Source organism: Chiloscyllium plagiosum, unplaced genomic scaffold (assembly GCF_037043375.1).
Source record: "Chiloscyllium plagiosum isolate Xiang-an unplaced genomic scaffold, Cpla_swu_hap1 HiC_scaffold_25, whole genome shotgun sequence".
Lineage (NCBI taxonomy): Eukaryota > Metazoa > Chordata > Chondrichthyes > Orectolobiformes > Hemiscylliidae > Chiloscyllium > Chiloscyllium plagiosum.
In genome coordinates this window covers 12352577-12365240 of record NW_028270163.1, presented here as the reverse complement: position 1 = coordinate 12365240, position 12664 = coordinate 12352577, and positions in this window count along the sequence as shown.

Below are 12664 nucleotides of genomic sequence, written 5' to 3'. Positions count from 1 at the left end.
AGTGCTAACCACTGAGCCACCGTGCCTTGACAACCACGTTTCAGTTTTGATCTGACAATGGTCACTTACGAGGCATATTCTTGCCTCAACAGCATCAGTACGAGTACGTTGGGATATGTGCTGCATCTGAGAAAATGAATCTTTTCAATCACTGAGCTAAAACAAAAGTTAATTTTCTATTGCTGTCAGTGAGTCCTGAGCTCACAATCATGCCGATGAAGAGGACAGGGACGGCTTGGCATCAAATGAAATTGGTAGCTGGCTGTTGTAACCACAAGAACTACTAAAGAAGATATCACATTGTACATCTGCTCAGTAACGTCAAGTTCCACTTCACTCACTGACCTGTGACTGGCGTCTTAGTTTTATTAAACCCACTGATGCCAGTGAAACTATTTGGGTCTCAGTAGTGTCATCGGCAAATAGTGTCTCACTTCCTCCTGGATACCTTCCCCTCCCTGCAAACAAAAAAAAAGAGTTTTTTTAAGCTTCAGATTTCTATCCTAGATTGTGTCGGCACACTTGTCAGACCCTCTCACAGACTGAACGATGTACCTTTACCAATGCGAGTCGGATCAGCTGTGTCAATTACAGTTCATTCGGAAAGTGTGTTTGCTCTGCAATACCATTGTTCACGTTCAATTTCCAAAGCACGCAGATAGCACTATTTCAGCTAGAGCTCCTCAACAAATAAGCTAAGAAAAAACAAACAGATAAATAAAAGTGTTTGATCCACCTACGCAATCATTTTGTCACAGCGTTAATAGAACCTGTTTTACTCTGATCCTTCTGTTGTGTTACATGTGGGAAGAATTATCAAAGAGCTGAAGGGGAGTTATTTTTTAGCAGTTTGGAAACCAAAAAGGAATCACGAGGGTGGATCCAGAAGTAACATTATGGGGTGCGGACAGAGTGGGCAAATTATCCATCCATCTCCAACAGTGGATATTACCAAGGCATTTGGTCAGGCTTGTTCAGAAACTAAGGAGGCATGGGATGCAGGGGGATTTGCCTGTGTGGATACAGAATTGGCTGGCCATAGAAGACAAAGGATGGTAGTAGATGGAAAGTATTCAGCCTAAAGCTCAGTGACAGTGGTGTTGCGCAGGGGTCTGTTCTGGGACCTCTGCTCAATGTGATTTTTATAAGTGACTTGGATGACAAAGTGGGTTAGTAAGTTTGCAGATGACACAAAGGTCGGTGGAGTTTAAGAGCTGCGAAGTTATGCTGCAGCTCTACAGAGCTGAAAATGTGTTGCTGGAAAAGCGCAGCAGGTCAGGCAGCATCCAAGGAGCAGGAGAATCGACGTTTCGGGCATGAGCCCTTCTTCCTGAAGAAGGGCTCATGCCCAAAACATCGATTCTCCTGCTCCTTGGATGCTGCCTGACCTGCTGCGCTTTTCCAGCAACACATTTTCAGCTCTGATCTCCAGCATCTGCAGTCCTCACTTTCTCCTGCAGCTCGATAGAGCCCTGGTTAGACCACACCTGGAATATCGTGTTCAGTTCTGGTTGTCTCATTAAAGGAAGGATGTGGACTCTTTAGAGAGGATGCTGCCTGGGCTGGAGGGCATGTCTTATGGAGAAAGGTTGAGGGAGCAAAGGCTTTTCGCATTGGAGCAAAGAAGGGTGAGAGGTGACTTGATAGAAGTGTACAAGATGATGCGAGGCATTGACAGCGTGAATAGTCAGAGACTTTTCCCCAGGGCAGAAATGGCTATCACAAGGGGCATAATTTGAAGGTGATTGGAGGAAGGTTTAGGGAAGATGTCAGAAGTAGGTTCTTTACACAGAGAGTGGTGGGGCTGCCAGTGATGGGAGCAGAGTCAGATATATGAGGGACATTTAAGTGACTCTTGGATAGGCACATGGATGATAGTAAAATGTAGGGTATGTAGGTTAATTTGATCTTAGATAAGGATAAAAGGTCAGCACAACATCAAGGGTTGAAGGGCCTGTACTGTGCTGTATATGCTCCACCTTGAATATTTCAATGTGTCATTGACACAGTGGCACAATGGTTCGCACTGTTGCCTCACAGTGCTAGAGACCCAGGTTTGATTCTAGGCTTGGGTGACCAACTGTGTGGATTTCTCCCTGTGTCTGTGTGGGCTTTTGCCAGGTGCTCTGCTTTCCTCCCACATTCCAAAGGTGTGCAGGTTAGATGGAGTGGCCATGCTAAATTACCCCATAAAGTCCTGGAGTATGCAGGCTAGGTAGGTTGACCATGGTAATTATGAACTTATGGGAATATGATGGGATGGTTGGTGCTGAATCATCTCTACCTGTCCTATTGGGATTTTATGATTTCTCTCACGTCCAGTTTTTCACGCCATTCACATCTATCTCTTCCCCCTCCTGCATTTTTCATAACTTCTCGTCTAGAAATACCTCTTTTAGAGGTCATTTCCTTTCGTTGATGCAAATTTACATATTTTTCGGAGACAGTCGGTTTAAATTTAAAAAGAGTTATCTGATCCAATCAGGCTTGTGTAGATTTTCCAATTCACAGAGGCATTAGTGAAGGTGTACTAATCTGGGTTTGTCACCATTCTCATTGAAAATTCATCACAGGCCTGTGACGTACAACATCTGAAAGGCAACCTTTCAGACCAGTTTGTCATGTTCTTCCACAAAAATTGCAAAAGCCAATTTCAGTCACTAAATGAAGACTTGACGCCGATGTTGAAATTGGCACAGGCCTGTTCAAATAGGTGAACCAAAAGATTAGCTTTCACACTGAGACGGGTGATCAACAGTAACTTCATAGCACTCTTATTGTGATTTCATCAATACTAGAATACTAGAATCAATATTAGAAGAAACAGTCGTTGCATAATAATTACTCATCAAGTACACATAAGTGTAATGAAAATAATTTGCTCAATAGAAGGTTTGATTTTCATTGCAGGATTTGTACACTAAAACTGGAAAAGTTTGACAGCATGTCTAGACCAACATACACTTCCCACAGCCAACATGATCAAAGATCCTTCCCACTCCGGTTATACTCTCTTGCACCTTCTTCTATCAGGCAGAAAATACAAGAGTTTGAGCACACACCAACAGACTTAAGAACAGTTGCGTCCCCACTGTTATCAGATTTATGAATGGACCTCTCATACATTAGAGTTGATCTTTCTCTGCATCTTCTCTGTGGCTGTAATACTATATTCTGCATTCTGTTCTATGACCCTGATGTCCTCATGTAAGGTTTATATGATTTATCTGATTAGCCTGCAGTGATACTTTTCACTGTATCTCGATACATGTGACAACAATAAACCAAACATACTATCTGCAGTCACTCAGATGACTCAATCTTGACACGCCATACATGACTTCTTTTCATTCATTCATAGGATGAGGGAGTCACTGACTAGGCCAGCATTTATTGCCCATCTCTTGTTACACAGAGGGCAGTTAAGAGTCAACCACATTGCTGTGGGTCTCAAGTCACGTGTGGGCCAAACCAGGTAAGGGTGGCTGTTTTCTTCCCTAAAGCACATCACTAAACCAGATAGAGTTTCCTGACAACTGATTCTTGGTCATCATTAGACTCTTTAATACCAGATTTTTTTAAAAATTGAATATTACCTGGGTCTCTGGATTAACAGTTCAGCGATAATACCACCACTCCATCACTTCCCCCGATCCAGATGATTGCAGAATTGCCACTCTCAGATTATTCTGTCAGGTAGGACCAAGTCAGCCACTTGTTGCCTGGTGGTAGTGGAGCTTCTCTTGCACATACAATTTAGTTAAAGCCCAGCTTAAACTGGAATCATATATCACAATGATTCCGAGATTACAAACTGCTCCTCTTCATTTTAAATGTGCTTTGTATTTTTAATCATATAGCTAATTATTCCACAACTTGCAATTTCTCTCACAGGCTATTTGTGCTAGTTTACTTATTCATCACCCTTCTGCATTTTGTATGTTTTTTACTAATGCATTTTTGTATTAATAGGTCTGAATTCTTTTATATGGATTAATGCATGAACCATCTATTTCTTTTCTGGGTCAGCACACAGACTATTGGCAACAGTTTTGAAAATCTTACTGAAAAGAGATGCAGCCACTGAAAAATAAGCATTACTGTGTCATATCTATTTCTGTCCTGTGATATTTATTCTGCAAGTTAAGTTAAAACTATTTTATTTTGAAATATCTTTCAAACTCTGCTCAAGTTTGGGATGAAAAATACGACCTCATTGTTGTCCTCTTCGAGTAATTGTATTTAAATAAAAAGATATTACTCCTTTAAATCAAAACTGAGGAAAGGTCAGCAATCTGAAATGTTAACTCTGTTTCCCAGATGCTTCCAGGCTTGCTGAGGACTTGCAGCTTTTTTGGGGGGTGGGGGTGGGGGGGGGGGGGGGGGGGGTATTCAGTTCTCTAGGTACTAAATTATTTTCATTTTGCACGAGTTTGAACTTTTGGCCAGTGTCAATGTACAAGTGTTTATTTTTGTTCAATCTTGGTGTGACAACATCAAAAGAGAGACAACCCAATAATAACTGTCATAAGCAAAAAGGCTTCACGTTTGTTAGAGGGAAGATAATTGGTTATTCCCAATCCACTTGCTGAGGCCAGGTACTTTGAAGTCCTGATGACGTTACATTGATGAGACTGCATCTTTTTGTTACTTGAACATATGGGTTCCGAAAACTGCTGACCCACTGTCTGATTTTACACAGTGGACAAAGTTATTGTTGTATATGGTATTGATTCTGCAAGGAGACTGCATTAAACTTCACCAAATCTGCTGAATTTGTGAAACATTCAAACTGTCTCAATTTGTGAAGTCAGAGATGTTGATGTAGATGTGCTAGTGGTAAATATAATTATATTCATGACTATCAGATTGGAGACTTGGCAAAGTCAGCCTGCCATTACCTGGAAAGAGCCTCCAGGTTGGTCTCCACACAGCCAGCATCTCAGGGCATGACACATGGGGACCAGCTGCATGCATCTGGACTCTGGATCTATACTCAATGGAATTTAGAAGGATGGGGGGGGATCAAACTGAAACTTACAGAATACTGAACCATCTGGACAATGTGGATATTGGGAAGATATTTCCATTGGCAGGAGAGACTAGGACCCGAGGGCACACCCTCAGAGTAAAGGAAGACCCCTTAGAACCGAGAGAAGGAGAAACTTCTTTTAAGAGTGGTGAATCTATGGAATTCATTACCTCAGAAGTCTGTGGAGGCCAGGTCATTGTGTATATTTAAAACAGAGATAGACTGCTTCTTGATTGTGAAGAGGGTCAAGGGTTATGGGGAGAAAGCGTTTGAGAAATTTATCAGTAGTGATTGAATGGTGGAGCAGATTCGATGGGCCGAATGGTCTAATTTGTAGTCTTATGGTCATCCGTCACCCACCAACTTTGGTGTCTACTAATTGCCAACCATTCAGGATCTTTATGGTATCTCCCCAGTTCAATTGTACAGAACTAAAGAAATGTTTTAATCATTGATTGGATGAGGGCATCACTAGCTAGGCCAGTATTTATTGAACTTTCTTAATTACACAAAAGACAGTTAAGAATCAAGTACATTTCTGTGTATCTGGAGACACATTTAGGTCAGACCAGGAAAGCAATTTTCTTCCCTCAAGGATATTAATGCACAGGATGTGTTTTTCTGACAACCAACAATGGATTTGTGGACATCATTAGATTCTTAATTCAAGACTTTTTCATTGAATTCATCTGCCATGTTGGGATTCGTTCCTGGGTCCCAGAACTTTACCTAAATCACTAGACTAACAGTCCAGCGATAAAACTGCCGGGCAGTTTCCTCCCCTTGTGTTTAGAGTAAGAGTTAGGGTTAGGAGCTGGGTTAGGTTTAGTGTTAGGATTAGAATTAGTGTTAGGGCTAATGCTCAGGTTAGGATTAGGGTTTAGGGTGGAGTGGAAACCTTTTGCTGAACAAGATATTCATCTAATACCTACCGCATGTGTCAGCTGCCTGCACAACAAACTGTACATTTATTAAACATGGGAGCGATAGGCACAGGGCAGGCTATTCAGTTCATGATGCATTTTAACGTGTTAAATAAATTAACTCATGCAGTTAATCAAATCCTAATAAGCCAATGATGATTAGAACATTATCATTAATCTGAAAACATTTTCCTGTTATAAAGTATCTGCCAAATGTTTGAATGACGTTACATTGATGAGACTGCATCTTTTTGTTACTTGAACATATGGGTTCCGAAAACTGCTGACCCACTGTCTGATTTTACACAGTGGACAAAGTTATTGTTGTATATGGTATTGATTCTGCAAGGAGACTGCATTAAACTTCACCAAATCTGCTGAATTTGTGAAACATTCAAACTGTCTCAATTTGTGAAGTCAGAGATGTTGATGTAGATGTGCTAGTGGTAAATATAATTATATTCATGACTATCAGATTGGAGACCTGGCAAAGTCAGCCTGCCATTACCTGGAAAGAGCCTCCAGGTTGGTCTCCACACAGCCAGCATCTCAGGGCATGACACATGGGGACCAGCTGCATGCATCTGGACTCTGGATCTATACTCAATGGAATTTAGAAGGATGGGGGGGATCAAACTGAAACTTACAGAATACTGAACCATCTGGACAATGTGGATATTGGGAAGATATTTCCATTGGCAGGAGAGACTAGGACCCGAGGGCACACCCTCAGAGTAAAGGAAGACCCCTTAGAACCGAGAGAAGGAGAAACTTCTTTTAAGAGTGGTGAATCTATGAGGAAGGGCATGTGCCCGAAACGTCGAATCTTCTGTTCCCTAGATGCTGCCTGACCTGCTGTGCTGTTCCAGCAATAAAGTTTCAGCTTTGATCTCCAGCGTCTGCAGACCTCACTTTCTCCTCAAATGTTTGCCCAGTCACTTAAGCTATCTTTGTTCACCAAACTGCTTATATCCTCATCACAACTTTGTTGCTTGCCTGTCTTTGTATAATCAGAATATGTACCTATTGTCTTTCTCCATAATTTTGAAATACTTTTACAATTTTCAAATATTTGTCCAATTTGCTTTCGGAAGTTATTATTAAATTTACTTTCACTCCCCTTTTGAGCAGTGTAATCCATATCATTGCAATTTCTTTGTGTAGAAAAAGTTTTCCCAAACTTACTGTTGGTTCTTTAGTTATTCATTTAACATTTGTTCCTTTCGTTACTAACCCATATAGCCTTGGAAATAATATCTCTTCAGCTATTCTAACAAAACTCTTCATCACCTTGAGCACCTCCTCCATGAATCTTTTGTTCACCTCCTCTTCTGTAAGAAGAATGCCCTATGCTGCAAAACTCACTGGGGCAGAACCCCAGATAGATGGGGTATTGGGGGAACTGTTTTTGGACTGTTGGACCAGAAAGGAAGTTTGAGTAGTGAGGTTCAGTAAAGGGAGCAAATGAGGGGGCCTTTTGTCAGGTGATAAAAGATGGTATATGATTAGATTTTAGATTAGATTACATTACAGCGTGGAAACAGGCCCTTCGGCCCAACAAGTCCACACCGACCTGCCGAAGCACAACCCAGCCATACCCCTACATTTACCCCTTACCTAACACTACGGGCAATTTAGCATGGCCAATTCACCTGACCCGCACATCTTTGGACTGTGGGAGAAACCGGAGCACCTGGAGGAAACCCACGCAGACACGGGGAGAACATGCAAACTCCACACAGACAGTCGCCTGAGGCAGGAATTGAACCCAGGTCCCTGGCGCTGTGAGGCAGCAGTGCTAACCACTGTGCCACTGTGCCACCCATGACTGGGTAAATCCCAAGAAAAAGCTGGCATACAGCAATTTATCCCATCATGAGATGCAGATTCGAAGAATCCTACAGTGTGGAAGCAGGCCATTCAGCCCATTGAGTCCACACCAACTCTCTGAAGATATCCCATCCAGACCCAGACCCTATCCTGTAACCCTGCATTTCCCATGGCAAATCCACCTAGCCTGGACATTTCTGGACACTATGGGCAATTTAACATGACTAATCCACCTAACCTGCACATCAGTGCTAACCTGAATCACCATGCCACCCTGTGTGGGTGTCGCTGGCAAGGTCAGCATTTGGTCAATCCATTTCCTGTTACCCCTGAGTAACCCACTACACCATTTCAAAGGACGGTTAAAAACCAAACACATCGCTTGGTCTCACACATAACCAGTCAAAGATTTACTTCTCAAAAGAATATCAGTTAACTAATGCAGTAGGCTTTTTATTAACCAACATCTATGGGACCAGAAGTGGGCTGGTTGATCAAACATCCCGGTTGACCAAGAGGTCCACATAATTAATGGAAAAACACATACTAAGTAATAGAAACATAATGCAGGGAGTTTACATGTCACTGTTACACTTCATTTACAGCATCATTCATTGTAAAAAATGCAACTTTGCCTTAAATAAAACTTGCCGGCAGAAAGCCTTCTCACACGCATCTTCAACTGACGACTTGGACATTGCGGCATTTGAAGAGAAATTGACTCGAAATTAAATCAGCTGTTGATGTTTCATCTGGTCATTCGATTGCTGAGTATATTTACATTGAGGGAAATACATTTTTACAAAACGATAATAATTGGACTGAATTACACATTAAGCTCTGCAGTTTTGAGGTATATATTTTCTGTCAGTTTATCGAAAATTCATAAGGTGTTGGTTCTAACAAAGTTTGCTGTAGTTTCATGGTTATCATTGGAGTAACTTTTGATTCCAGAATTATAAATTAAACTCAAGCTTGACTTGTTGTCAAGCATACTTGAACTCAGCCTCAAAACGTTAAGCTGGATCTTAGGAGTATTTGCTAATATAACACAAAGCCACCATCTTTCCCTCAACTCATAGCTGTTCCTTCATACCTGTTGAGTAGGGCGGCTGAGGCAGAATATGTAGAAACTTGCAGAAGACAGTTGAAGTAGATGACGTCCTTTATTCATATCTATTTTTCATAGCAGCGACAGCTAAAGACCATGAGAAAGAAATTGGCCTTTAAATATAAAGATCTCGGGGAAAAATTATAACCTTTCTTAATTAACTTGTGAAAGGAGCACGTAATTGATACATTAATATCAAGGTGTGTAAAAACAAGGTGTTTTGTTGGAAGAGGAAGGAGGTCATGTACTAGTTGAATGACTAAAATCTAAATTAGTTTTGAGAAGAGATAGGAATGAGCAGACCAGAGACACAACTTACTGAAAATAGCAGCTCACATTAATGTTTGGAATCATATATCTAGTTCGGATGTTCACTTTAAGTTTTTGTTTCAGAATCCCTACAGTGTGGAATCAGGCCATTCGGCCCATCGAGTCCACACCGATGCTGTAAAGAGCATTCCACCCAGACCCACACTCCCCCTCACCTTATCACTGTGACCCTACATTTCCCATTGCTCATGCAACTAGCCTGCACACCCCTGAACACTATGGGCAATTTAGCATGGCCAATCCACCTAACCTGCACATCTTTGGACAGTGGGATGAAACCGCAGCACTTGGAGGAAACACACGCATACAAGGGGAGAATGTGCAAACTCCACACAGACAGTTGCCGGAGACTGGAATCAAACCTGAGTCCCTGGCGCTGTGAGGCAGCAGTGCTAACCACTGAGCAACCATGAAATAAATGCTGGAGAAAGTGCAAAATAATTCATAAAGGTGATGTCAGTACCTTTCTCCTAAAGAAGAGAAGGCTAAAGAGTGAACTGACACTGATTAAAATTAAATAAGGTTTTAGTAAGGCTAATATCCAGATGTTCCCATTTGTGGCGAGACCACAAAGGATTGCCATCAATAAATTTGATCAAAAATTCAGAAGAAATCTCTTTAAACCAAGTTGTAAGAAGATGAAACTTGCTGCGACAAGCAGGAATAGTGACTATTAGCATAGAAACAGTCAGATGGAGGCAGAGGGAAAAACTGCATGAAGCAGCATTCCACAACCATCAAGGAAGCAAATAGGGACATCATCTATGGTAGATACTGATTGAGGGATGATGTTAACCACGGTCTTGGGGACAACTTTCCTGATCATTTTCAAAACAATGTCAGGGAATCTATCATATGTACCTGACGGGGCAGTCAGGGCCACTGTTTACCAATTATCTGGCAGATAACATCTCTGACAAGGCAGCTCATTGTCAATATTGCACAACAATGAGAAATATGTAAAACAAAGGGCTAATTGTACCTTTAAGGAAAAACAACTGGGATCTATAGACCATTAGGCTTAACATCTGTGGTCAGTAAGTTACTTGAGAAGATTCTAAGAGGTAAGATATACATGTATTTGGAAGGATAGGGTTTGATTAGGAGTAGTCAGCATGGCTTTGTGAGTGGGAGATCATGCCTTACAAATTTATTCGAGCTCTTTGATGAACTGACCAGGCAGGTTGATGAGGGCAGGGCTGTGGTCGTAGTTTATATGGATTTCAGGAAGGCCTTTGATTAGGTTCTACATGGTAGGCTGCTTTGGAAGGTTAGATTGCATGGAATTCAGGGAAGCTGGCAAATTGGGTACACAATTGTTTTGATGGTCAGAAGCAGAAGGTAATAATGGAAGGATGCTTGTCAGACTGGAGGCCTGTGACTAGTGGAGTGCCTCAGGGGTCGGTGCTGGGCCCATTACTGTTTGTTACCTATATCAATGATTTGGATGAAAATGTATAAGGCATGATTAATAAGTTTGCAGATGATACTAAACTAGGCGGTATCATGGACAGTGAACAAGGTTATTAGAAATTGCAGCAGGACCTCGATCAGCTGGGGAAGTGGGCCGAGTAATGGCACATGAAGTTTAATAGATAAGAGTGAGGTCTTGCATTTTGGAAAGTCATATCAAGGTAGGAGTTTCATGGTGAATGGTAGGGCCTTAAGGAGTGTAGTGGAACAGAGGGACCTTGGAGTTCAGGTGCAAGGAGCAACAGATAGACAGGGCAGTGAAGAAGGCTTTTGGCACACTGGCCTTCATCAGTCACGGCACTGAGTATAGAAGTTGGGAAGTTATGTTGCAGTTGTACTCAACATTGGTGAGGCCATATTTGGTGTATTGTGTTTAGTTTTGGTCACCTTGAAATAGGAAGGATGTTATTAAACTGGAAAGAGTGCAGAAAAAAATTTACAAATATGTTGTCTGGACTCAAGGGTCTGAGTTATAGGGAGAGGTTGAACAAGCTAGGACTTTTTTCTTTAGGGTGTAGGAGATTGAGGAAGGATCTTATAAAAGTGTGTAAGATCATGAGAGGCATGGATAAGGTGAATGCACTCCATCTTTTTCCCAGGGTTGGGGAATCAGTTTAAGGTTAAAGGGGAAAGAATAAAAGGGAACCTGAGGGGCAACTTTTTTGCACAAAGGGTGGTATGCATATGGAATGAGTGATGATGTCACTTCCGCCCCCACTATTGGTCACTCCCACAGCCACTTCCGCCCCTCACAATTCCTCATGCATCACACGTGCCATCACTTCTGCCCCTCACATCATCGCTGATGTCACACGCTCAGTGACTTCTGCCACCCCTACTGCCGTGGTCACCACCGCTTCCGCCCCCACCAATGCCACTCACCTGCATTCTGCTGACACACCCCCCACAGGTCCCACTGTCACCATTCCCGGACCCCAGAACCCTGAGGGGAACACCACCCGTGCTCATGACTCCACCCCCATTCCCCCCACCATCACACCCACTCCAGTAATGGGCTCCGCCCCCACTCCCAGCTCCACACCCACACCAGATCCCAGCTCCCAGCCCTGCCGAGTTTTCACCATCCCTCCAGGCCTCCCCCTCACTGAGGACGGACGATCAGTCCTCAGCAAAGGACTCACCTTCATCCCCTCTGTCCACGCATCAACGAATTTAACACACGCCGTGACGTCGAACACTTCTTCCGCCGCCTCCCCCTCCGAGCTTACTTTCACAATCAGGACTCCCACCCACCTTCCGAGGACCCCTTTGCCCACCTCCAACACACTGCATTCACCTGGACACCCTTCGCTGGCCTAATACCTGCCCTCGACCTCTTCATTTCCAACTGCCGCTGGGACATTAACCGCCTCAACCTGTCTACCCCCCTCCCCCACTCCAACCTCTCACCCTCAAAACGCGCAGCCCTCCAATCCCTCTGCTCCAATCCCAAACTCACCATCAAGCCAGCGGATAAAGGGGGCACAGTGGTAGTCTGGCGCACTGACCTCTACATCGCTGAAGCCAAACGCCAACTCGAGGACACCTCTTCCTACCGCCACCTTGACCATGACCCCACCACCAGCAAACCATCATCTCTCAGACCATACAGAACCTCGTCACCTCAGGAGATCTCCCACCCACAGCTTCCAACCTCATAGTCCGGAAACCCCGCACTGCCCGGTTCTACCTCCTTCCCAAGATCCACAAGCCTGACCACCCTGGCCGACCCATTGTCTTAGCATGCTCTTGCCCCACTGAACTCATCTCTATCTACCTCAACACTGTCCTATCCCCCCTAGTCCAGGAACTCCCCACATACGTTCGAGACACCACCCACACCCTCCACCTCCTCCAAGACTTCCGTTTCCCTGGCCCCCAATGCCTCATCTTCACTATGGATATCCAATCCCTCTACACCTCCATCCGCCATGACCAGGGCCTCCAAGCCCTCTTTTTTCTTCT